The 23,977-nt window shown below is 39.8% G+C and overlaps 1 long non-coding RNA gene and 1 pseudogene across 2 annotated transcripts in view; one reads left to right on the top strand and one right to left on the bottom strand.

Annotated features, from left to right (window-relative positions):
- Positions 1-23,977, top strand: part of LOC307189614 — a 289,369-nt gene that overhangs the window by 22,845 nt on the left and 242,547 nt on the right. The window lies entirely within an intron of this gene.
- The window catches only part of LOC307189554 (putative monooxygenase p33MONOX), a 110,217-nt pseudogene continuing 95,546 nt past the window's right edge, over positions 9,307-23,977 (bottom strand). The window contains exon 2 of the transcript in view: positions 9,307-10,139. The product of the transcript in view is annotated as a putative monooxygenase p33MONOX (transcript). The remainder of the gene's footprint in view (positions 10,140-23,977) is intronic.

Genomic DNA, 23,977 nt, shown 5'->3' with positions numbered 1-23,977 from the left:
AATCCCTACTTGCTCCAGAGAAGAATTTAGACAAGAGAAAGTGAAGCCATAATCGGGCAGCGGTGTCCTAGATGTTTACACTGTACCTCCAGGCACTGATGAGCCAACAGAAATGTGAAGTTGTAAATAAAATTCACTATCTTGTCCACTGGTTGGATCCAAAAATGGCCCCAAATAAGCTTTCTAGAGAAATCTTAGAAATCAGTGTCAGAGAGTGAATTAGAACTAGAAATAGGTCCTTTCAGAAGCTTAAGAAATTATTGGTCATCTTCATGAGTGTCTTGGAATATTAAAATATAAAAAAAAATTGCTTAAAATTGAGAATACACAACTGTATTTAAGCAATGATGACATTTACCTGATTAATGCTTCTAACATTCCCCCAGTACAATACACTACAAATGTGCTACTCACAAAATAATTACAGGACATATAAAAATATTAATTTATAATATTCTGTTGGGGGTAGGCTCCATTAATGCGACACTCAGAGTTGTATGATGAATGCCCTCTTTCACTGTATTAAAAAGAACAATTAAACCTGGGCTTTCATGTACTCACCCCTAATTACTTTCTACCCTGGAAGAATTTTATTCCACAGTTACTATTCCAGCTATCTTTCATAACCTGCTCCCTGGAGGGAAGTTGGAAGAAGAACTATTTATTTCCATTATATCTCTTATGTCCCTTTTCATTAGTTCTTTTTTTTTTTTTAGCTACAATTCAAGCTATTTCTTTATTGTTTTAGAGTTTATACAGTGCTTTTGAGCCCTGCAACTGCTCAAAACACACTATTAGCTGCTAGCAAGCATCTTACTGAAAGAAGCCTCGAGAGTTCATTTGTGCCTCTGCTCTGAAATTGTTAAGTAGAAGGACATTTTTGCAGATAATTCGCTTGGATGTATATATTTGTGTATATTTATATTATATACTTTTTTTTTGTTTGACCTAAGATACAGAATGGTATTATTTCCAATGTTTCAGTTTTCTCAGTTTCTCAAGTAAGAAAGATACTGCTCCCTGTTACTAAAAAAATTCTTTTTAAGTTATTTAGCCTATTTTATTCACTGATATTTGAAAGCTTCTGCAACTTAAACCTTCATTCATCAAAACTCTGAGGTTCTACTTGGTGTAAGACACTGAGCTAGAAATTGGGAATACAAAAATGATCTTTTAAAAAGTCCCTTTCAGGGAGCTTAATTTTCACACCACATTTTCTTAGGAACTTAAACATTAGACAATTTAAAGGAAGGGGGAAAAGGAGAAGGAATGAATTGGAGCTATCAGAACAGGCACAACTTAAAAATAAGGCTTAATAAATATCTGAAAGAACGTTTAGTTCATAATATGATTCTCTTCTCATTAACAAGACTGTATTTCAAGATAAAAATGCAATTTTCTACCAGTATTAGGCTTCTGCAACATCCTATATGGGCCAGTGCCTTTCTGAAGTGTCCCTTTTGTTTCAGTGTCCCTTTGTTTCTATTAGACCGTGAGGCATAATGTTCACTGCAGTATAATACACTTGTAGGTGTCAAGAGGAAGGAGGTGAGTTGGAAGCTAGAGACCTTTTTTCACTTATAGTTGGTCCTCATCTGCTCATAGGTGTGTGTGTGTGACATAATTGTATATACATATTTGATATATATGTGATTGTATATTTGATATATATATGATATGTATTATATATATTTGATAGTTACAGAAGGAAGAAAAAAAGACCATTCCGAGCTGCTGACTTAAAGAGTCATTTGGTCAGATTTCCATTTGGAGAAAAAGGTTGTCCAATTCCTGTTTGATCCACCCTAGCATATCCCCTCAGTATGGATGAACTGGTCTTTCTTCACACACGTTCTTTTCGTGCATGCAGAGAGCCCTGATCAGTCAAATCATACACATCTAACTCAGCTGCTTTTCTTTGAATTAAAAAATCAGGACACCCAAATCAGAAGATTAGCATGTTGAACACAGCACTGAGTTGTCACAGACAAGCATAAAAGACATTAAATTGCAGACTCGGCTATGACAATTTCATTTGCAATTTCTTTGAATCAAGGACAAAATGCCTTTGCTTTATAAGAAAATGCTGGCAGGACCAGGCTCTTTCAGTACTAACAAAAAGGGTGGAGGGATACGGGAGGATGAGAGGTGTGGAGGGAGAAAGAGAGAGAGAGAGAGCGAGCCAGAGAGCAGCAAGTCTGTAGAAATGGACTCCCTTCATGTAAGAACAGTCACTCAGTGCCTTCAGCTGTTCACCAGACTAAACTCCCCCAAGCATTTTACATCTATGTTTCCTTTTTTCTTTTCCATGTTCATTGCTTCACACAGTTGAAACAAGAAGTGAAAAGGAGCAATTTTTGCCTTGTTGTCGACTGTGGACCACAGGAGTCACCTTAGTTTGTAGAATGTTTAGAATGCCAGACACTAACTAAGCAAGCTGCACAGATGATTGTTAGGGATCCCCACAAGACCCTTTTGAGTTATGTGTTGTTATTACCCTTATTGTGCAGATGGAGAAATGGATGCTCAAAGAGGGTAAGATGGAGGCTCAAAGATCTCACAGAAAGAGGCAGCCAATATTTCTCCAAAGCCCTCACCTTGAGGTCCCAGTGCTCAACTAATTGCTGCTAATTGAAATGCAGGTGTCTTCCCATTACTGTAGGAACAGACTGGTTTTGTCCATATGTCCCTTGAGGACTTGGACAGTAAGAAAGTCAATCTTTTTCCAAAGGAGCCTGACAAGTTCCCATTTCACACTGGTTGACGCTTTAGAAGCAGCCTGGGAGTTCAGGGATTGTTCGAGGTCTGAGAACCTCCTGTCCTCTCCACGTAGAGTGGAGAAAATTGTCACTCTGAGTGACAATCAGTTTCAAAAGTAAAACTGCAGGGATTTTGAATTTTCAGGTTTATTGTGGTCAGTGGATAAAACTGGTTAAAATGCTCTTCTCTCTACCCCTTGCACCCTCTTAACCCTCATTTAGTGGTTCATAATTGGTCACAAGCAAAGGTGGCCATCCCCATCACCAAGCCTCTCCTGCCTCCCCCTTCTTGAGTACTGTGCTAAGTAAAACTACTCAGTAGTTTAAGTAGAGTCCTAATTAATGAGTCTGATTCCTGCTTGACACAGGCTCATTTTTAACCTGGTAAACTCATTAAACCTCTGCTCTTCATTTAGCCACGGATGAACAGAGTATCATAATTTCAACTAAGTGTGCTCAGTAATTTAATGGCCCTCGAGTTTCCTGCATTCCCATAGTGTCCCATCTGAGGAGCTCAATCAGTATCGTTAGAAGTTTATTTAGTGCAATGAGAGATCTCTCTGATCTATCCTGAATTCAACCGAAGGCTTTAAGGATGAATGAAAGCAAACCGCTGGCTCCACGATTTCAAACAACCCATTTTGCTTTTAACCGTAAATCAGCCAGGGGGTCTGAAATGCAGACAGTTTCCAGACAGACCAGCGCATCTCCTGAGTTAATGAGACAACTCCTGCTAAGGAACAGTCCCCACCTCTACCAGCAGATGCCAGCACCTCCTCTTCTTGGATAAGACAGGGCCCAGGAGTTTGGTCTCCACTCCACACATCCTGAGATTTGTAAAATAAAGGCAGATTAAAAGCAACAAAAACAAACAAGACACACACATACACCCAAAGGTTATTCTCTATCTGCTTTCATTCCCAGTTACTGCTCAGTTAATCGCATCCAAGGCAATTCTCTGAAAGAGCTATCTGTTTTGTCATTGTTGTTACTGCTATATTTGTGTGAATATGTAGATATCTAATAAACCACTTCCGTGCTCCCATATAGAAGAATTTTCACAGCTCAAACAGGCCAGGGTGAGTTGGATTCCAATTTTAATGGGTTCTCATAAAGCCCCTGTCGATTGTGAGTACCCAGTAAGGGTTTTATAACAGTGACAGCTTTGCAAATACTGTAACATATGTAACTTGGATTGGGTCAATACATGGCGGAGAAATCAGATTGTGAGATGGTCGAGCTGTTCATTTTGGCTGTCTTTACAATCAATCAGCCAGACCAACTGAGCCTGCAGTGATACTCACTGATTATTGAGAAAGCTAAAACAAATGGATTGGCCGTGCTGTCTGCTGAAGCCCATTCAGTAGCTAAAACCTCTGTCAATATACAGACAGGTGCCATCTTTTGAAAACCAGTTGTTAGTAATAACTCTCAGGTCCAACTAAAAGCAAGGCCACATTTTGACTGCCACAAAAGGGATTAGTTCAATTTATTTCTGAATGTTCTGTTTGGTAGATTTTGCAGAATGACCTGTTCAGAAACCCAGAGTTTATAGACTGTGATCTATAAACAATAATTTCTGCCTCACCCCAACTTGCTTCTCTTTTTCTTCTTTGGGTATCTTCAGCTTTTGTGCTTAATTCAAAAGCTTGTAAAAAGAACAGTAGTCTCAAATATATTTCCCAACTGTGAAGATAAAATTCCTTAAAAAAGATCCAGGTTCCCGAGTGATATGCAGGACTCGTAAGCCCTTTCTTATAACCTGCACAAGTGACTGGATGTATTAAGCTACCACAGATCCTCACTGCATTCTTTACTTCCAGCCAACTCATCCGTGACTGCTGGCAGGATGAGTGCATTGTGTGAGCTGCCTAATCCAAATGTCTCTGAGTTGCTAGGTTTAGGCTAAGACCTTCCAATAAAAATGAGGGCAGCCTCCCAGTCTTTGCCTAAACTTGATTCAAATCACATTGACTTATGACTTAGAATGAATTACTTTCACTATATTTTCTTCAGGGACCACTCTGGCTATAATAGAGATAAGAAGCCAAAAAGCTGCTCCTCAAGATTTCTAGTTAGAGAAAGAGGAAAAATTAATCAAAATCAATTCAAGGACAATATTTCCAGCTTCATTGTGTTTCCTGAGGATCAGGTAGAGGTTGAGAGGTGACGGGCCACTAATGAAATGTGGCTAAGGAAAGATGGGGAGGGGGGACTCAGATGTTTAAAATGCTTATTATTTATTCATCGTAAGGTACTATTTTTAGGGTGTGCAAGAATGGACTCCCTGTTTCCATTTAATCAGAGCTTTGGAGGAATCAAATTAAGGAAGATTACTTAGTCGTAAAATGGGTTTTTCTAGACCCAAAGGAACTCCTGTGCAGGTCAGCAGAAGATGGGGGTGGAAAGGAGATATACTGTATTGGCTCACACTAAGAAGAAAGAGATAACAAGATGTGATGAAAATCACAGGCTTTTAAATCTACTGTGGCAGAGACTGTAAGTTGTCTCACCAATCTACGTTAATTCATTATGAAACTTTATTTCAATAATAGAACCACCTGAGTTTTAGCTGTGCATTGGTCCAGTTGGAGACTACATTTCCCCACCTTCCTTGCAGCTTTGGTGTGACCTCATGATCAAGTCTGGCTAATGAACAGTGTGTAGAAGTGATATGTAACTTCTGGTCATGCCCTTAAAAGGAAGCTGCTTGCTCTCCGCTTTCTCTTTCTCTCTTTCCAAAGACTGGAATGTGGCTATGGTGGTAGGGGTTCATTTTTGACTATGTAGATGAGGGCAATCCCTAGTGGATGGTGAATAGAAAGAAGGCACCTGCATCCTTAGACCACCTCATGGTACAGAACCAGCCCATATCTCTAGACTGCCTGCTTCCTTGGATATTCTCGAGAGAGGTGGTTCAGTGTAGTGCCTTGCTAATCAAAATGTGGTCCTCAGATTGTCAGCAGCACCTAGGAGCTTATTAGAAATGCAGAATCTTGGGCTCCACCTCAGGCCTGCTAAATTATAATCACTTAAAAAAAAAATCTCCTGACAATTTGTATACACATTAAAAGTTGAGAAGCATGGGTATATAGTGGTTAAAAGCACAGATTCTGGAGGCAGTTCCTGAGTTCAAATCCAAATCTGTGACTTAATTAGCTGTGCCACTTGGGGAAAATTACTAAAACTTTCTGTGACTCACATTTCTCATCTGTAAATTGGGGGTATTAATACCTTCCTCATAAGGTTATTGTAAAGATGACATCAGTCGATAATGTAAATAGGTTGGTGTAAAGCTATATAAAGACTTACTATTATTACAAAAAGTTAACTTCTGTCTTGTTTAAACATCTGGTCCCTGATAAAGATGTCAAAACAATATCTTAACTTCATCTACTGTTAAAATAATGGATCTGTGTGAAGATTTGGAGAAGGGTAGAAATTGTGTCAATTCTTATAATTGAAACAACCACATATCTTGGCTCTTTCAAGATGATCTTACAAGAAAATTTATTTACATTCAACAAATATTTACTGAGCACCTCCTATGTGTCAGTCATTTTTCTAGGTGCTGGGCATGCTTCAGTGAAGAAACCTGGCAAAAATTCCACCTTCATGAAGACTATATTTTAGTGGAACAGATGGGAGGGCATGGAGATGGCAATTATCTATCAAGTTTGGGTCTCATTATCAGGTTGTGGTTCAGGTTGTGTTTTTTGATCACTAGTTTGGAAAATTTAAACACCATAAAAAGAGGAAGTGAAAAATACTGAAACCTCCTGGGGCCTATGAAGTTGTGGTTATTACAATATCCATGTAGGGCCAACAAGGTTTTTGCACAGTGGAGAGACTTTGTGACCATAGGAAATCTGTATTCTCCAGCAAAGTCAGAAGACTCTGCTAAGTGTGGAGCTGGGCTGGTGGGTCTCCAGCTAAGTTCCTGACCAGGCTCAGCCATTGCTGAAGAGCAGGCAAAGGCCCCCTCTGTGAGGCATTTGATAATTATCACCAGGAAGTATCACTTCCTCATGGAGATGCTTGACCATAATGGGAACTCATTCATATAACTTTTGGGGAAGTGTCTAAATCTTCCACTCATTTCTTTAAAATTGTGTGGTTTTTCTTAAGGTGTCATTATTCTTTATATATTCTGGATTTTTTTTCAAATTTGTGACTTTTCATTTTCTTGATTGTGTCTTTTGATGGGGAAATATTTTTGAATTTTATCAAGTCCAACTTAACAATTTTTTTTCTTATGACTTGTGTTATTTGTGTGTCCTATATGAGAATTCTTTGCTTAGCCGAATGTCATAAAGATTTTCCCCCTAAATTTTCCTCTAGAATCTTTATAGTTTTAGTTCTTGTATTTAGGTCTGTGACACAGTTTGAGTTAGTTTTTGTATAACGTGTGAGGTAAGGGTCAAGGTTCACATTTTTCCCTTACAGATACTCAGTGTCTGGCACAATTTGTAAAAAGTATCCTTTTCCATTGAATCACATTGACTTCCTGATCAACAGTCAATTGACTGTAAATAAAGTTTATTTTTGGATTACAGATTTATATATTCTTTTTTTTTTAGATTTATATATTCTTAAACCAATGTCACAGTATTTTGTAGCTTTATGATAAATCTGGAAGTTAAGCTGTGTATATCCTCCAACCTTGTTCTTTCACAAAATTGTCTTGACTCCTCTAAGTCCTTTTCCATTTGATAAAAATTTTAGTAATGTTGGGAAAACAGGCATAAACATGGGCTATGCAAGACAAAGGGATGTGTATGTCCCCCTAGGAAGGATTGGAAATTGATTTTGCAACTTCAGCAGGACTGTGCATGTATTAGCCAATAAAACAGCATTTTCTACCAGATTTCCTCATTCTCTCTTATTATGTCTGTTTCTGATTCTAAGAATATTGAAATATTTCCCTGGGCTTTCCAACCCCTCCTCTGGAGGAAGCAATGCAACAGAGTCCTATTTTGGACATAATGTCCATCTCTGGGAATCCTCATTCAGTGAGGAAACCTCTTCTACCTCTTCATGTGAGATGCTGAGCTGTTGCCTTTTTGTCAGAGAAGTTCTTTAGCCCACGTCTATAAGAAGCAAAACTTGGAACTAGTAACACAACAATTCCATAAGTTAACTATTACATATTATAAATTAGCAAACTGAAGTGTAAGTAACTCAGTTATTCCCTTTCACCAATTCTAAGACACATACAGCTCCACATTTTGTTATCTCTGAAATAAGGATTTGTCCCATGATTAAGCATAGTTTAATTGACTGCATTGTTTTCTGTGGAGTGATATATTATATGTCTTTATAGTTAATGGTGTCTTAGATTTAAAGATAAAAAGTTCATCTGTTATACGAAGATGATAATCGTGTTGGAGTGATGTGAAGTTTCAACAATAAATATTGTTAGCTTGTAGAAAACGTGGTAGAATGAATAAATAAAGAGCTGAAATATGAGAAGAAAGTCTCAGTTTCTCTTCCCTTTTTTTTTGAGAAAACAGTAAGGATTTTATTATCAGAACAAGTAAGAGATACAAGCATAACAGAATACATAAATTAATTTTTCTGAATTTTAGACTCTAGGGTCTCTCTATGAAAAGGTCAGTTGCTTATGAGGGCAAGATGCTGTTCAAACTATAGGCATTTAAGACAATGTTTAAGACAGGGAGTCTTAACAAGGACATAGTCTTAACAATGAGATACAGTGAGAAACAGAAAGCAATTTTCTTATTTCCTTTCCTTAGTAAGGTGTATATATATATGTATAAAATGTATGAGGCTCATTTTGGGGAAAAAAATGCCTTCATATAGAAAAATCTTAATTTCTTCCATCATCCAGAAAAAAAAGAGTTTCAATCCCCTGGGCCAAACAAAATAGGGTGACACTAATTTCACATGAACCTCAAAACTATAATCTGACTGTAGTTACCATCTTCTTTAGTTTTAAAAAGTTTAGCATCCTTTTATCCATTCCAAACCAGTACACTGAATCTTCTCCCTTACAAGGTTTTTAACCAAATTGGAATTAAATTAATCTCATTTTAAAGTGCAAAAAAGAATATGTAAGACAAGTGCTTGCTCTGTGTGACACACACAAAAAAGCATCCTTCTAACAGCACTGGCCCAAGAGGTACTACAATAAAACTGGCTGCCGGAAAAGGGATCCATTAGGTCGACTAAAAGGGCAGAAAGAGTCCAGTTTCAGCAAAGAAATGCCTGCCAAGTCTGATTTTTAATTGTACCCAGATCTCAATCAGATCTTAGGTGCCCCTAACTGACAAGACCAGAGCACACAGTACCAGCACAGGGTCAAGAGGGCCAAAGTTGTCTAAACTAGTCAGTCAATATCTCTACTCCACTATTTGCCAATGCTTTTTAGGGACATTGCCAGTGGTAATGGAACTGAGGAGCCTGGGTTTTGGAACAACACAAATATTTACCTAATAAGCAATAATCAAAGTGTTTGTTTAGGGTGAATGATATAAAAATAGGTAAAGAGTTCTCTCATACATCACTGGTTAATGATTTAGTCTGACTGTAAATTAAAGCAGTATAGAATGGCTTCTTCCATACAATAAAGACAAGCTTTGCACTAGTGTTTCTCAAAAGCCGAATATATCTCCAGCTCTACCTTCAGTTTAACAACTTAAACCCCAAAATACAAAACCTTTCCTATGGTAAGGTAAAAGGGAACAAGACACCCTCTACCCAGAGTCCCTGGAATAGAAAGAGCTCTAGAACTCAGTAGGCATGAGCACATTCAAGTTTGAGATTATGGATCTGCAGTCATTTTTTCTTCCCTTCTATCACTGGGGTGTCCATCTTGGGTGGCTTGAATGTTGCTGGATCCTCAGCCATTCAGATGGCCTCGATCTGGATCAGCTCTATTGGAGAGGGCTTCTGGGCTTCTTTGTAGGCCTGGTGGCAAAACTTGAGTCAGACTTCTGGAGTGGTCTTGGCTCAAAGAAGCTCCATTTATCTGAGTTTCTCTCCTTATACCCACTTACAGAATCCATGGCACTGGGCTTGGGCCAGGTAAAGCTGTGGAAGAACAGTAGTGTAACAGCCTCTGGGTTTCCGCTTAGAGAAAGAGTGAGGGGTGCTGCTAGGGTGGGCTGGGTCGATGCAGGCTGCCTCTCTTTTTTTGTTGTCTCTCCACTGTGTAGCTTTAGTTTGTGGCTTGCTTTTACCACTTGAATGTACTTGATCTCCCTCGGTGGGAAAGCCCTTGTGGGGTGTGCAGCCAGCACCTCTCAGCCCTGCATGTTGTTCAAAACAGTGAATGCTCTCCTGGGTCTGCTTTGTGATCAGAGAATTCATGATAACATGGGTAGTTCTAGCCTTTACCACTTGTCCACATTGTCAGTGCTATAGGGTCATGGCAGGTGGTGTGCATACTGGCGTCTCCTTAGTCTACTTTGGCAAGGTTCTGCTACTTGTGTCTGGAATCACTGGCTTCCAGGGGATGCTGCCCATAACTGAAGGAAGAGGTAACATGGTGTAGGGCCCTTGAGGGCATTGTCATGGCTGAATAACTGACAGTACATCCTGGTGGGGAGGGACATCTTGCCTAGAGGCCCACTAGGCTCAAGGGCAGGCCTTTGGAGTTCTCTCAAAGCCATTGAAAGACTGGGATCCAGGTGCTTTAACTGCAGAATTCTGGAGCTGAGTCCCTATGACCACAGTGAAATAATGTGACAATCATGCTGACAAATATTCATGAGGGACATTGTCCAGCCACCCAGATTAGTAAAGCTTCCCTGGAAGAGTTTATCCAGAGGTTCTGTTTCTCTGCCACTATGGGGCTGCCTATGGCCTGAGTTCCAGAGCTAGAAGGCTTCAAAGACCCATGTCTGTTGGATGTGGTGCAGTTGGAACCAAGCCATGGTGTGCTGGCCACAAAACGTGTTCAGGCCTCGGGCACTGATCGACAAGTGCTGGCTGCCACGAGGCTCAGACTCCGCCATTAACTTTGCTCTTGAAGAGCTAAGTGACATTGGGTAAAACACAGTATCTCAGTTTCCTTGTCTTAGAAAATGAGAATAAAATACCTGCTCTCTCTACTTCACAGGGTTCTTATTACATCAAACAGTCCTTGTTCTCATTGGTTTTATGAGACAGTGTAAGTGTAAGTGTGTGAAGTAAAAGAATGTGTGTGAAAATATTTTTTTAAGTTTTAAGGGGCACACAAATGTAAAAATAACTGCTTATGATTTTAATAGTAAATCCAGGCTAAAATGTCATCATTTTTATGTTCAATTAAAGTCAACCAACATTTCTGAGGCCCTGCTTTTGGACCTGACCCTTTGGGAAGGAGTGTTAAGTTGTACGCACACACCTCAGGTACGGAAAGGCAATTTTCCTTTGGCAAGCTCCCTGCCCCCCAAAGCAAAGATGTGTGGTAAAGAATTAGAAACCATTGTCCTGGGATACTGTGGCTTTTCCTCCTAAGAACCACACTTTGATTCTTGCTAATCCACCTCTCATTAGAAATGTGTATAGGAAAAAAGAGGTGGGTCCCTTAGCTCAGGGCTAGAGGTAATCGGCAGAACACAGGAGAGTCAGTGATGGACGGCAGGGGTAGAAAAGAAAAAGAGGGACCTGGGAATTGGAGAGAAGAAAAGACAATGTACAAAGAAAATTAATCCTCCCAATTGTGGCGTGTAGAGAGAAGGAACCAAGCTATAAAAGTGGAAAGTGAGGACCTCAGATTCAGTGTCGATGCCAGGTGGACATGGCTTGAAAAAAAATGAGGCTATTATCACTGAAGTCCATTTGATAGAGCTTATGTGTAAGAGTTAAGCAATGATCACTCTTGTCCAAAATCATAAAATAAGGTGCCAGGGTGATTTGTCACTCTGCTCTTCTAATAAACCCCAACTTTAGGAAGCATCTATAAACTTGGGCCTCACCCTAAAAACTCTTACTATGTCATTGTAGATTAGTCCAGTCTCTGGCACATAGTAGGCATTCAATAAGTGTTTGATGAATAAACCAAAAGATTGCAGACCTACTTAGGTTAATTTATGTTTTCATGGGGTTGGAGGGTTCAAAGCTAGAAAAGAGCACATTTCCCTCCTCATTCTTTTATTTCCTTGAATGTGAGACCCTCAATTAAGACTCCTCCAGTCTCCGTACAGGTCTTTCTCCACTTACAATGGGATTACATCCCAAGAAACTCATCGTAAGTTGAAAATACCGTTAAGTCCCCGAAAATTCACTTAATACACCTAACCTACCGAACATCAGAGCTTAGCCTAGCCTACCTTAAACCTGCTCAGAACACTTATATTAGCCTACCGTTGGGCAAAATCATCTCTCACAAAGCCTATTAATAAAGTGTTGAATGTCTCATGTAATTTACTGGATACTGTACTGAAAGTGAAAACCAGAATTGTTGTATGGGTACAGAATGGTTGTGTTTGGGTTGTTCATCCTCGTGATGGCGTGGCTGACTGGGAGCTGTGGCACTGCCACTGCCCATCATCACAAGAGTATTGTACTGCATATCGCTACCCCAGGGAAAAGATTAAACTTGAAAGTTCCAAGTATAGTTTCTACTGAATGCATGTTGCTTTCCCACCATCATAAAGTCGAACCATTGTAAGTTGTCAGGGACCGTCTGTAGATAATTTAATAATAGCTGGTACTTATTTAATGGTTGTGTTGGGCACATGTGTGCTTGAGACGTTCACATGATCTCAGTCAATCCTTGCAGCATAAGTGAGCACATAATTATGGTACTTTAAACATGGAGAAAGTAAAATTCAGGGAGGCTGCCTTTAGACAGGGTAAGTAACTTGGCAAAAGTCACACAGCTAGTAAGTTGCATATGGGTTTCTGTAATTATTTTAGTAGAAAGGGCACTAGGAATTGGATCTTTATAACCACATTTGTTTAAGTGGTTAGAGCCAGAAGAAAGTGTGTACAATGAAGGTAAGGTATCATTAATACCTGAGCACTGTTGGCAGTGACCTTAAGAACAGATGGAATGGCTAGGGCAGAGGCTTTCAAATGCTTCTGATGGCAACCAAAGTAAGAAATGCATTTTAAATTCTAACACATACACACACACGTGCGTGTGCACACACACACAGTCACACATACCTATATACATAACTGAAGTAAAACTTTAAGCAGTGCTTACCATCACTATGTGCGATGCATACTAATTTTTTCTGTTCACTTTTCTTCTCTTTCCTTCCCTTCTCTTACATTCTATTCTACTCCAGTGTTTTACATGCTGGTTGGGACACACTTACTTGACTTCACTATACACTAATAGATTATGATCTGCAGTTTGAAAACCCCTGAGCTAGAAAACAATAGAGGTGGTAGAAGGAGCATGGACCTTTGATTCAGACAGTTGTGGGGATTGAATCCTGGGCTGCTATTATATTAACTGTGCGGGCTAAAGCAAGCAACATCTTCTTTTGAGCTTTTGTTTCTCATCCGTAAAAGGGGGATAATGATACCTACGTCAAAGGGTTATAGAGAAGAATGAGCAATGAATATAGGCGTCCACCCTAGCACGTAGCTTGTCTCCCAGAAGGACGGTGACAGCCATGTACTGATGCATTTAAGAATGTAGAGTGCTCGTCCTGGCACCAGCTAGCTGTGTGAGTTTACGTAAGTAATTTCTTTAAGCTTCTCTCTAAGTCATGTAATTCCTCTAAGCTTCAGTTTACTCATCTGTAAAAAATGGGAGAAATAGTAGTACCTACCCCATAGGATTGTTTAAGAATTAAATGTGATAACACATGGAAAACCCTTAGCACAGCACCTGGTGCTTAGTATGTGCTCAATAAACTATTATTGGCTATATTAGCTGTTGAACAAATATATCTGTTATTACTGTCCAACCACTTAAGGCTAGCCTGAACTCCCCAGGCTAGGTTACAATATCTATTCTGATGATACAAACTCAGGATTGTGTGTGTGCATGTGCACATGTGTATGTGTATGTGTGAAATTGGAATTGCTGTTAACTTTGTTCACCAGTATTTTCTAGAGGCCAAAACAAACTTGGCTGCAGCAGTGGAAATCATTTTAGTAAAGAAAGGTTAGTTCCAAATTGGATTCCCTCTCCTTGTTCTTCTCAAGTATTTCTACAAAATCCAATCTTTGGCTTGACATTAAAGGCTTATTTTCAGTGAGCAGACTGCACACACCAAAAAAAAAAAAAAGAATTAAAGAAAAAGAGAGAAAAGAACATGATTGTACACACTAAGTAGTGGGAAGTGAGTTGAATTCTTCTGAGGTCAGTTAAGGAACTCTGTGGCATGGCCCCTGCCCAAAGCCTTACTCCTTCCCACCTGTGAGGCAGCCTCATGGGATTCATGCTCTGTGTAATCCCCTCCTCCTGTTGGGCTGGACCTAGTGACTCACTTCTAACTAAGAGGAAAAGGTGGAAAACAGTGTACGACTCAGAGATTAGGTCATAGGAAGCAGTGTGGTATTGCCTCCCTCTCTTCTGGATTCCTTGCTCTGGGAGAAGCCAGCTGCCATGTTGTGCCCCATGGAAAGGTGCATGTGATGAAGAGGTGAAGCCTCCCACCAATACTCATGTGAGTGAGGTTGGAAGCTGATCCTGCAGCCCCTTCAAAGACTACAGCCCCAGCCAATAGTTTGTGACTTCACCAGAGACCCTGAGCCAGAACGATTCACACAGGTGCTCCCAGATTCAGGGCTCTCAGAACCTGTGAAATAATAACTGTTTTTTCAAGTTGCTAAGCTTTGGAGATGATTTGTTGTATAGTAATAGTGACTGCACTACTCTTGAATCCCACTTCACAGCATCTCTGTGTTCCATCAGGCAGTTCATTATTCATTCAACAATTCCCTCATTCATTCCATGAACTTTTATGAATTGTTCACCATGTGTCAGGCAGTGTAACGACCTTCAGATCCTAACTTGAAGGAGATTACAGTCCAGTGGTGGAAATAAGCAGACTAAAAATTAAAAGGTGAGCTGCATGCTAAATGCCACCATGTGGTTTTGTTTTGAGGGCTTTGGGAACTCAGGGGAGGAAATGAGAACTTCCAGCCTGGCCAGATGAGAGAGGGATGAAAGGGAGGGGATGGCACTTAAGCCTTCATACTAAGGTGTGATGGCTTTGTAATGAGTCACCTTGTCTAGGCTGACTACATTTCCCAGAATTCCTTTTCTTCTACATTTCTGTTTAGAGTGGGCCACAAAGGAGATTCTTGCCGCAGGCAGAAGGGAAGCAGCAGCCAATTTGTGGTGCACACATGTTGATGCTAATCTGCTAACTCACCTTGTTAGTGTGAAGCAGCAGCCAGGCCTGCAATTTCTCTACCTTCCCTTGCGCCTTCCTTCAGCTTTTCTGACTTCTGGGTTCAGAGTGTATGTTTAGCTCTGTGATAAAGAGCTTTTGCTTCTGAAGGACACTTTCATCACCAAAGTGAAAAGCAAGACCAGACAAGGCTTCAGCCCTTCTTTGTTTCTGGGATGCCAGCCTTCCTGACTGCCTGGAGCACCAGCCTCAGATATGGAGACAAGAGCCTTACAGATACTGCTCTACCACCTCCCACAATTGTGTAGTCCGGTTCCCTGTGACAGACATGAGAGAAAATATGAACAGGTGAAATGAAAAAAAGCATTCGAAGCAGAGGGAATAGCATGAACAAAAACATGGAAGGGAACAGTAGGAGTAATACTTAACCACTGGCATGCCATTGCTACTGACCAATCAGAACAAACTCTGGCTCCAGCACTGACCAATCAGAATGAAGCAGGGTCCTCAAGGGCCCTGATTGTGTCCCCTTCAATTACTGGATTATGGAGACTATCTGAGAAGTCTGGGTGGCTCTTGTGGTTAAGGCATTTGGAGGATCTATCAGAGATGTGGCTATTTACCAATTGGAACAGAAATGTTTTAATATTTTAACAACTGGTACTATTATACTAGTGCATTCTAGCTGTATGGCAGCTCTGAAAAAACATGTGAGGCATATGTGATGAGGAATGAGTTTTTAATGTGACTGGAACATTGGCTGGCTTGGTGTGTGGCTGTAGTTTTAAACCCCAGTTACTCAAGTCAATGGAATTGACGAAACTGATTTAACCTGCTGTATCTTATGTGGCCATAGTCATAGTAGCTATTAAAACTGTTCTGTGGATAAATTGAATTTAATCCAATTACAGAAGACCAGGACCCTATCCCTTCACTGAGTGAGGGTTCAGAGAACAGGAATTTTAAGCTCTCTTCTGCCGTTGACACACTGTACGCCGGACAAGTCACTTAACACAACCTATCCTGGAGCCAGAAAGCAGTGACTTCACTTGGCCTTTCTTCTCTGTAATTTTCTGGGGATCTGAAAGGCTTTTCCATTCTTGAAAACTATAGCCATTATGCCCTTCAACTTTGGAGTAAAGATGATTTTAACCCAAGAAGCTTGCTCTGTATTTCACTGCCTCATCACCAGAATTTTAGTCTGGCAATTACTTCGTATGAGTTGATCCATTATTGTCCTGCTCTCTCTAGAGAGCATCACAACTGTGTAGTTTATCCCTCCTTTTGATTGATCTCTCAGCAAATCACTTGCCAGGTATTCCTTTTATACCCTGTAATGTCCCCTGGTACTTAGAATTCTCTGTACAGCAGGTGCCTAATATCAATACTTATTTCATATATCACTTTGGTAAATTTTCCATCTCCAAATGGAAGTCAAACAGGACATTCTAAACTAAAATATTTAAGGGTTTTGGATTGTGTATAGCTCTGTATTGTCTCTGCTAGCATGAATAATTAAGGATAGATTTGGACCCCTGTGTGTGCATGCCCATAATAATATATGTGAGCATATAATAATGGTGTATAAATTAAATCTTTTTGCTTCCAATGAAAAGGCAGCCTTGTTCAATGATGAGTAAGTATGAATACAAAGAGCACTTCAGCATACTTAGAGCCACTGATGTCTCTTAGATAAGATCAAACTACCAGAAATTAGTATTTGTCATTAAAAGAAATTCAAATCATAAACAGAAAAAATAATACAGTCAACCCTGAGATACTTTCAATATTCTTCTAGGGCAGTTGGGCTTAATTTGCACACAGCTAAGCCCATCCTTACTAATAAACATGTCACCATTGAACTCATTGTCCTTTTGGGAAATGAGAAATACAAGTTGAATGTTTATAGGGAAAAATAAACACAGGAAAATATTGGTCTATGGTTAAAAACAAACTTTGAAATCCAAACAAAAAAGTGGATATGCCGACTAACAAAATGGTAGTGTCTGAATGCAATTGCTGAGAATTTGGGATTTTGAATACAAATTCTTTCCTCTCAAGCAATTGAATTAGTAGAAGAAATTAAAATGAACAGAAATGACTACAAACAAAAGTCTTATGGCTTTTACAATTACTACAAAGCAAATTTTCCTTCTTAACCGTGGAAAATTGTTCAGAAAATGATGAGGTAGGTTTTTGAGCTTTTCTACTTGTCTTGTTTTCATGTTTAGCAAATATACATTTAATTATATTTGAATATACTTACTGCAACTATAGGTGAAAAAAATGAACACGTTCATTTAGCATGACCTTATGAAGTGTACAAAGCAAAGGAGAATGAGAATTTTTTTTCTCTCCATTCTGTTTCCCGGGAATAAATCATAAGTTGTTCACTGTTATTGAACCGTTTTTCAATAGTTCACCTCCCAGCATTAGCATGAATAAATTTCTCCTCTCAGTATAGAAAGCAATTCACCGTTTCCTTTCTCTCTCTTAACCACATCCAATCCTTCAAGTTCACTTGTTCTCTTACACATAGGTGTATATAGTTCTTAATTCTTAGCAGACTTCTCATTCCCCAGTAGAAAGAAAGTCTCATCTATGCCAGTGCTCTTTAGTCAGAATTGGTCTTCTGAGTCCATATTTTGCTTCCTGTCAGTTCCTTTCATGAAGAGCATCACAGAAGCTTTATTCATTAGCATTCTGAGTGGTTTCTCTACTGTGGGGGTAGCTCTAATGTGATTTATATTTAGTTCTTCCCATGCTTCTAGTTCCTTACATCAAGCCCTCCTATTAGCGGTGAGATGAGTGAGCAAATTGGAAAAGGTTTTGAACCCTTGGTGAATTTCATCCTAAAATATACCAGAATGCTATAATCTGTATGCAATCTTCATTAAGAACTCCCACCACCTGCTTGCTGAAGCCACAGCACAGCTCCACTCATAATCACCATGCAGGGGGCAGCATTAGTTAACGTCATTAGACAAATGTTGATCTTCTTTTGCATGTTCATTAGCACCAGGTGGGAAGAAACTGCTAGATACAGGCAGGGAACTTTTGGGGATGATTCAGGATTATGCATCATTTAATTATCTAACTTTATGAGCATCCTTAAAAAACCAAAGAGGCTAACAAAGAATTAATTTTCTGTTTTTGTTGTTGTTTTCAGATACCTCAGGGTCAGTGTCAGTTTCCAGCCTCACTAAAGAAAGTAGAGGATGATCTTTACTAGTGTGGCATTGGGCAAGTCACTTAACCTCTCTGTGTCTCATATTCCTCATCTATAAAATAGTAATTTTATCTGTCTCATAGGGTTGGTATGAGGATTAAATGTGTTAACACAGATAAAAGCATTTTGAATAGCACCTGGTTAGGTGCCGTTATCATCATCACCATAACCTTTTGCTAACTCTTCTTTAACATTGTCCATCTAAACACTGGGGAGCCCACAGTGCCCAAAATAGAATCACAGAGAACGATTTGACTCTGAAGCACAGCGGCTTCTCTTGTTCTTTTCTTTTTAAACCTACATTCTTGGAGCACTTCCTAAGTGCCAGTCATTATGCTAAGCTCTTTGCAAACATTTTCTCATGCAAACCTCACAACAAGCCTAATAGGATAGACACTATTATAATTTCCATTTTATAGATTAGGAAATTGGAGTTTGGAGAAGTTAATTTGCTTATAGAATTAAGATCTGCAGAATCTAAGAAGTGGGTGGACTTATTTCATATTAACCTTAAGGTGTTGTATTCACCTTAAGACTAACTGTGATAAAGTTTTTAGAGCTAAAAGGACCTTTACACTTACATAATCCATATGAAGGAGTTATGGCTCAGAAGTTAACAACTTAAGCCAGGATCACACAGCCAGTTGTGACCAGCCAGGACCAGAATATTTGCAGGAATACCTGTCTCTACAATGCACTGCTTTTTATTTTAATATTATTTTACATAATTAATAGATCTCTTTAAGTGTGAAAATACTTAATCTATGCATTACTTTCAGGGCATGAGTTTCTTCAGCAAGGAAATCATATGCTTAAATGGAAAATTAATTGAAGGGAAGAATACTTCCGTTAGGTTTTTTACTTAATTTAAAATTAAACACAATTGCTTTAAGTGAGCAACATCTTAAAAGATGGTGTTAAAATCATAGCCCAGAAGCCAAAAATATGATAATAAAAGGTTTACAGTGCCTGTGTTACCAGACAGTCTGCAATCCCATTTTCTCTCCAATGTTTATAACTAGCATGGAACTGAGAGAATTAAGAACAGTCTTCTTTCAGCTTCTCTACGACTTCTGTTTTAAACCTGAATTTCTTAAGGCAGGGGAGAAAAGGGAATTCCCTGTTTCTGCATCCGCCACCCCCATTGCTCTCAACACACACGCGCGTGCACACACACACACACACACACACACACACACACACACAACTACTTTTCCCAGAATGAAATCTACTTTTTTTCATCTATTCTTTCTCGCAGCCTGCACTCCCTCCCCCAAATCTCTCCCTCCAAACCTAAATTTCAGAATTTGACTCAGTGACATTCTGTCAAGATCAAAGTCAAATGATAATTTCCATGAAAATCAAAGTAATTTCAGTCTCCCTCTCTCCCTGAAAGCCTGGGTCTCATGCCAGTGAAACACTATAAACATTCCACATTTCCCCTTCTCCTCAGGACCAAACCCCATGCTCCCTCTTTTTTTTTCTGGCATCTCTTCTCTTCAAGTGCATTACTGCTTTTCTGCAGAAATGAATTTGAAGCTGAACATTTCTGCAAACAAGATTTAGCTACTTTTAGTCTGTCTCTGGCTCTCTCTCTCTCTGGGGTAAGCAGTGGCTGTGAGGCTTGAGGCTGAGGTGAGAATAAAGGACCAAGAAGGGGCAGGGGAGAAAGTTAGAAGATGGAGTGCTGGTGGTGGTGGTGGTGGGAGGATGGTGGGAGATGAAGTGGGGATATAGGAAATTGGTATTTAGTGACTTTCTGTATGTCAGGTATCACTGTAGGTATAAGAAAAAATTTTTATTTTACATATGAGTAGCCTCAAACTCATGGAAATCGTTTCAAATTTTCATTGTCAAAGAGCTTATAAAGGGCCTAGTTAAAATACTAACCCTTTGCTGTCTGACCCCAGAGTCCAGGTTTTGTACAGAAGTATGAGGTCAGTGGCATAAATATGGGGAGGACTGGGAGGGACTCTACGCCACACCGTGACCCCACCATTACACACTGCTGGTGACTTCCTTCACACGTCTTTATGGTGAATTATCCAGCTGACCTTGTATATAACAAAGGGACCAAAAGCACCTGCAAACTAGAGTTTGGACAAGGACCTTACCCTCTCTCATTGCCTCACCCTCCCTCCGTGCACAATCATGTATATGCTCAAGTAGCTCCTTGTGCAGGGGGGCAGAGGAAGTTCTGATTTTGATCTTAAAGTGGAAGGGGACCCTTTCTGAAATCACTGATGCGTTCCAGGAACCCTCCCACAAAGTCATTGACTGGAGGAGTGACTTCATATTTCCCTTTGACCAAGATGTTACCTGGGAAGTTTCGTGCATATGAAAATCATTTTCCCCCTCAAGAAATGGAATAGTAATTTCTCCACTTAGTTAGGAAACACTCTCAGAAAGGAAAAATGCAGTATTTTTTTTTTATTTGAGAGGAAAATATCAAATTCCTAACATAGGAAATCTCCCTAGAGTCTACCTTCAGTAGGAAAGCTCATTTTGTATTTTGCAAGTTTTATGAGAAAAGCATTCAGCTCTAATAAGTAGCTATTTGAGTATTATTCCTTGTGTGTTAAATTCATTTGTTGAGACTAACATAATACCACGGGATGGAGACTGGTCCCAGTAGGAGTTATAAGTCATCCTGGGGATTATGACATGAAATGTTCAGATATCCATTATTAAAAATGAATCTGTTTTCTTTTGCTACTTTTCTTCCTAGTGGGGAAAAGAAAGAAAAGGAAAAGTACCATATAGATTCCACTAAAACAAACAAATAAACCAAATCCTAGAGTGTATATTCAATAAAATCTTGGCTTGACATAAGGTCCTGATTTGGTAATATGAGTCGGCAAGTGGTTTTCCTGATCTAATTGGATAGGAATATAAGGAAATAGAAGTCAGAATTAACATTTAATGAGCACACTACCCATGCCTGTTGCCATGTAACTTTACAACACTTGCTGTCCCACTCCTATTCTGAGCTCAGCCTTGTGACTTGCTTTGGCCGATGGAATGTTAACAAATGTGATGCAAGCAGAAACCCAAAAGGTGCTTGAGTTTCCACTTGTTCTTGTACCCTGCCATCGCCATGAGAACATGTCTGTGTTAGCCTGATGGAGGATGAGAGACACACAGAACAGAGTGAAGTCATGCCAGTCACCCCAGCTGAGACAATCTAGATTAGTCAACACCCAGGCAATCCGTGAACATATAAGCAAGTCCAAGACCAAAAGAACTGCTTAGCTGAGCCAAGATCAGCAAAGCTTCTGAGCACACCTCCCAGATGCATGAGTAATACATGTTTATTGTGTGGTTTGCGGTGGTTTGTTATGTAGTATTATTGTGGCACTAGATAATCGATAGAAAACGTACAGTGAGGAAATGGTTTCTGGATATCAAAACACATTGTAATTGTGTTGCATGTTATGTGCAAGTGACAGTAGGGACTTGTGTTAAGGTTGACTGTAGCCCTGTGTGAATGAGCCACATCCAGGTAAGTAGCGGAAGGGGTCTCACTTAAAAGATGAGATCATTTTTGCACCATTTGCTCAGGGAAAAGGAGTCTCTCTCCAGGTGGAAATTAAGATTAAGGATTATAGTCAGGTGGGTGTTATGATAGGATCTCTCTTAGGCAGGAGCTTTTGTCTAGGAGGGTGTTTCTCTACGGTCCATTCAGAATGACTTTAGCTGTGCAGGTATTGACCAGGTGAGAATTGATGGACCCAGGTGTTTCCATGTGACCATGATGATGATGATGATGATGGCAGCTGACTCTTACTGAGCAGGTTGCTTATTATGTCCCAGGTGCTATACTCAGCCCTTGATATATATTAGCTCATTTAATCTTTATAACAATCCTATCAGATAGGTATTACTTTTTCCCCCATTTTATACAGGAGGAAACTGAAGCCCAGAGCTCTTAAGTGACTTCCCAGAGACAAATAAGAATGAAAGAATAGGGCTTCCCTGGTGGCGCAGTGGTTGAGAGTCCGCCTGCGGATGCAGGGGACCCGGGTTCGTGCCCCGGTCTGGGAAGATCCCACATGCCGTGGAGCGGCTGGGCCCGTGAGCCATGGCCGCTGAGCCTGCGCGTCCGGAGCCTGTGCTCCGCAACAGGAGAGACCACAACAGTGAGAGGCCCACGTACCGCAAAAAAAAAAAAAAAAGAATGAAGAATAGAGCTGGGTGGTCACAAATCTGGCTCAAGAACCTCTATGCCAAAGGGCTTATGGAACCAAATAGACAAGTTGAGTTGGGACCAGAACTTTATACTTTGTAAACTGGGCTGTTTATATTCCTTGTATGTAGTTTCTGACTCTGCATGGGAACAAATTTCATCCCACATGAGACCAATATCATGGTGGCAACAGGAAGAGAATAGACAGAGCTAGAGTTGGGAGTGAGAGCAAGAGAAAGAACAAGAAGAAAACCTCGATGGGAAGGTGAAGTTGGGGGACAAGGTCAAGTGCCTTCAGTCAGGGGCTTACCTCACTCACTTTCCCTGGGAGATTCTCTACCTGGTGCTGTTTCCTTAGAGGTTCTGGGTTTAATTTTATTGAAGAAAGTGGAATTTCCTTATGTTTTGTAAGTGCCAGGCACTTTTCTAAGCATTTCACATACATTATGCATTGAATTTTAACAACCACCCTCCAATGATTAAAGATATTTTTAGCCTTAGTTTCAAAGATCCGTGCTATTCAAAATGCAGTTCCTGGACTGGGTGGCAGGCAGTGAGCTCTTTCTTTCCAGTCCACAGTGAGATGAGACACTGACAGCAGGTGTCTAGAGACTTTTAACAATTAGAGTAATTTTTTGACTGTTAAATCTAATCATCTAAAAAGAGCGTATATTTTATGTCTATGCTTTTTATTTTCCTGGTAATTAATTTCAATGAATTTTACATCAGTATTCTTCCTCAAATGGATTGGAAATTTAAGAAATATGGTTTAAGAAACATGTCTAGATAATAGAACTGAGGCTCAGAGAAATGGAGTAACTTGCCGCAGTTTTAGTCATTAAGAGGCAGGGCAAGACTCAAACTCAAGTCCTAATCCAATGCCTATCAACTCACTTTATTTTTATTAAAATTAACATCCAACTTGACTAAGAACTGTGCCTGCCCATACCTGCCTATTTAAACAATGACACTAAGCTTGATTTTGCAAGGCTGAGAGGAGGGTGGTAGGCACTGGGCCTTTCTATTGCTGGTCAGTCGAGTCATTCCAGAGCATAGAAATTGGACTTGAGAGCTGGACTTTATCAAAATGATGCTACCCATGTGTTCATGTAGTAGACACACAGCCATGGCATGATTCATGTAGAATCTCTTGGAAATAACAGCAAAGCTTTCTCCTTTGCTCCTTCTGTGACTCCCTAAAGGAGAAAAATAGGAAATACATAAAATTCTCATTTAAGAAAAATTGTCTAACAGACCCTACATTTAGTGAAGCAGTTCATTTTGTGGTTTAAAATTCAAAGGAATTTCTTCCTATCATCTGTTAAAAATACAGTTGTGTAGTGATTACCACGAAAAGTAGTAGATAGACATGGGCTTTGGAGCAAAAGACACATTAGACTGGGGTCCTGCCTTTGCCATTGTCTTACTCTGCAATCTTGGCATCATGCTAACATTTCTGAACTTATTTTCTCATTTGTAAAATATGAATAATTCATACCTCATAGGATTTTGGGATAATTTAATAAGGTAACTT

This window comes from Stenella coeruleoalba (assembly GCF_951394435.1).
Source record: "Stenella coeruleoalba genome assembly, chromosome: 7".
In the NCBI taxonomy this organism is placed as follows: domain Eukaryota; kingdom Metazoa; phylum Chordata; class Mammalia; order Artiodactyla; family Delphinidae; genus Stenella; species Stenella coeruleoalba.
This window is presented reverse-complemented; position numbering and strand designations above follow the sequence as displayed.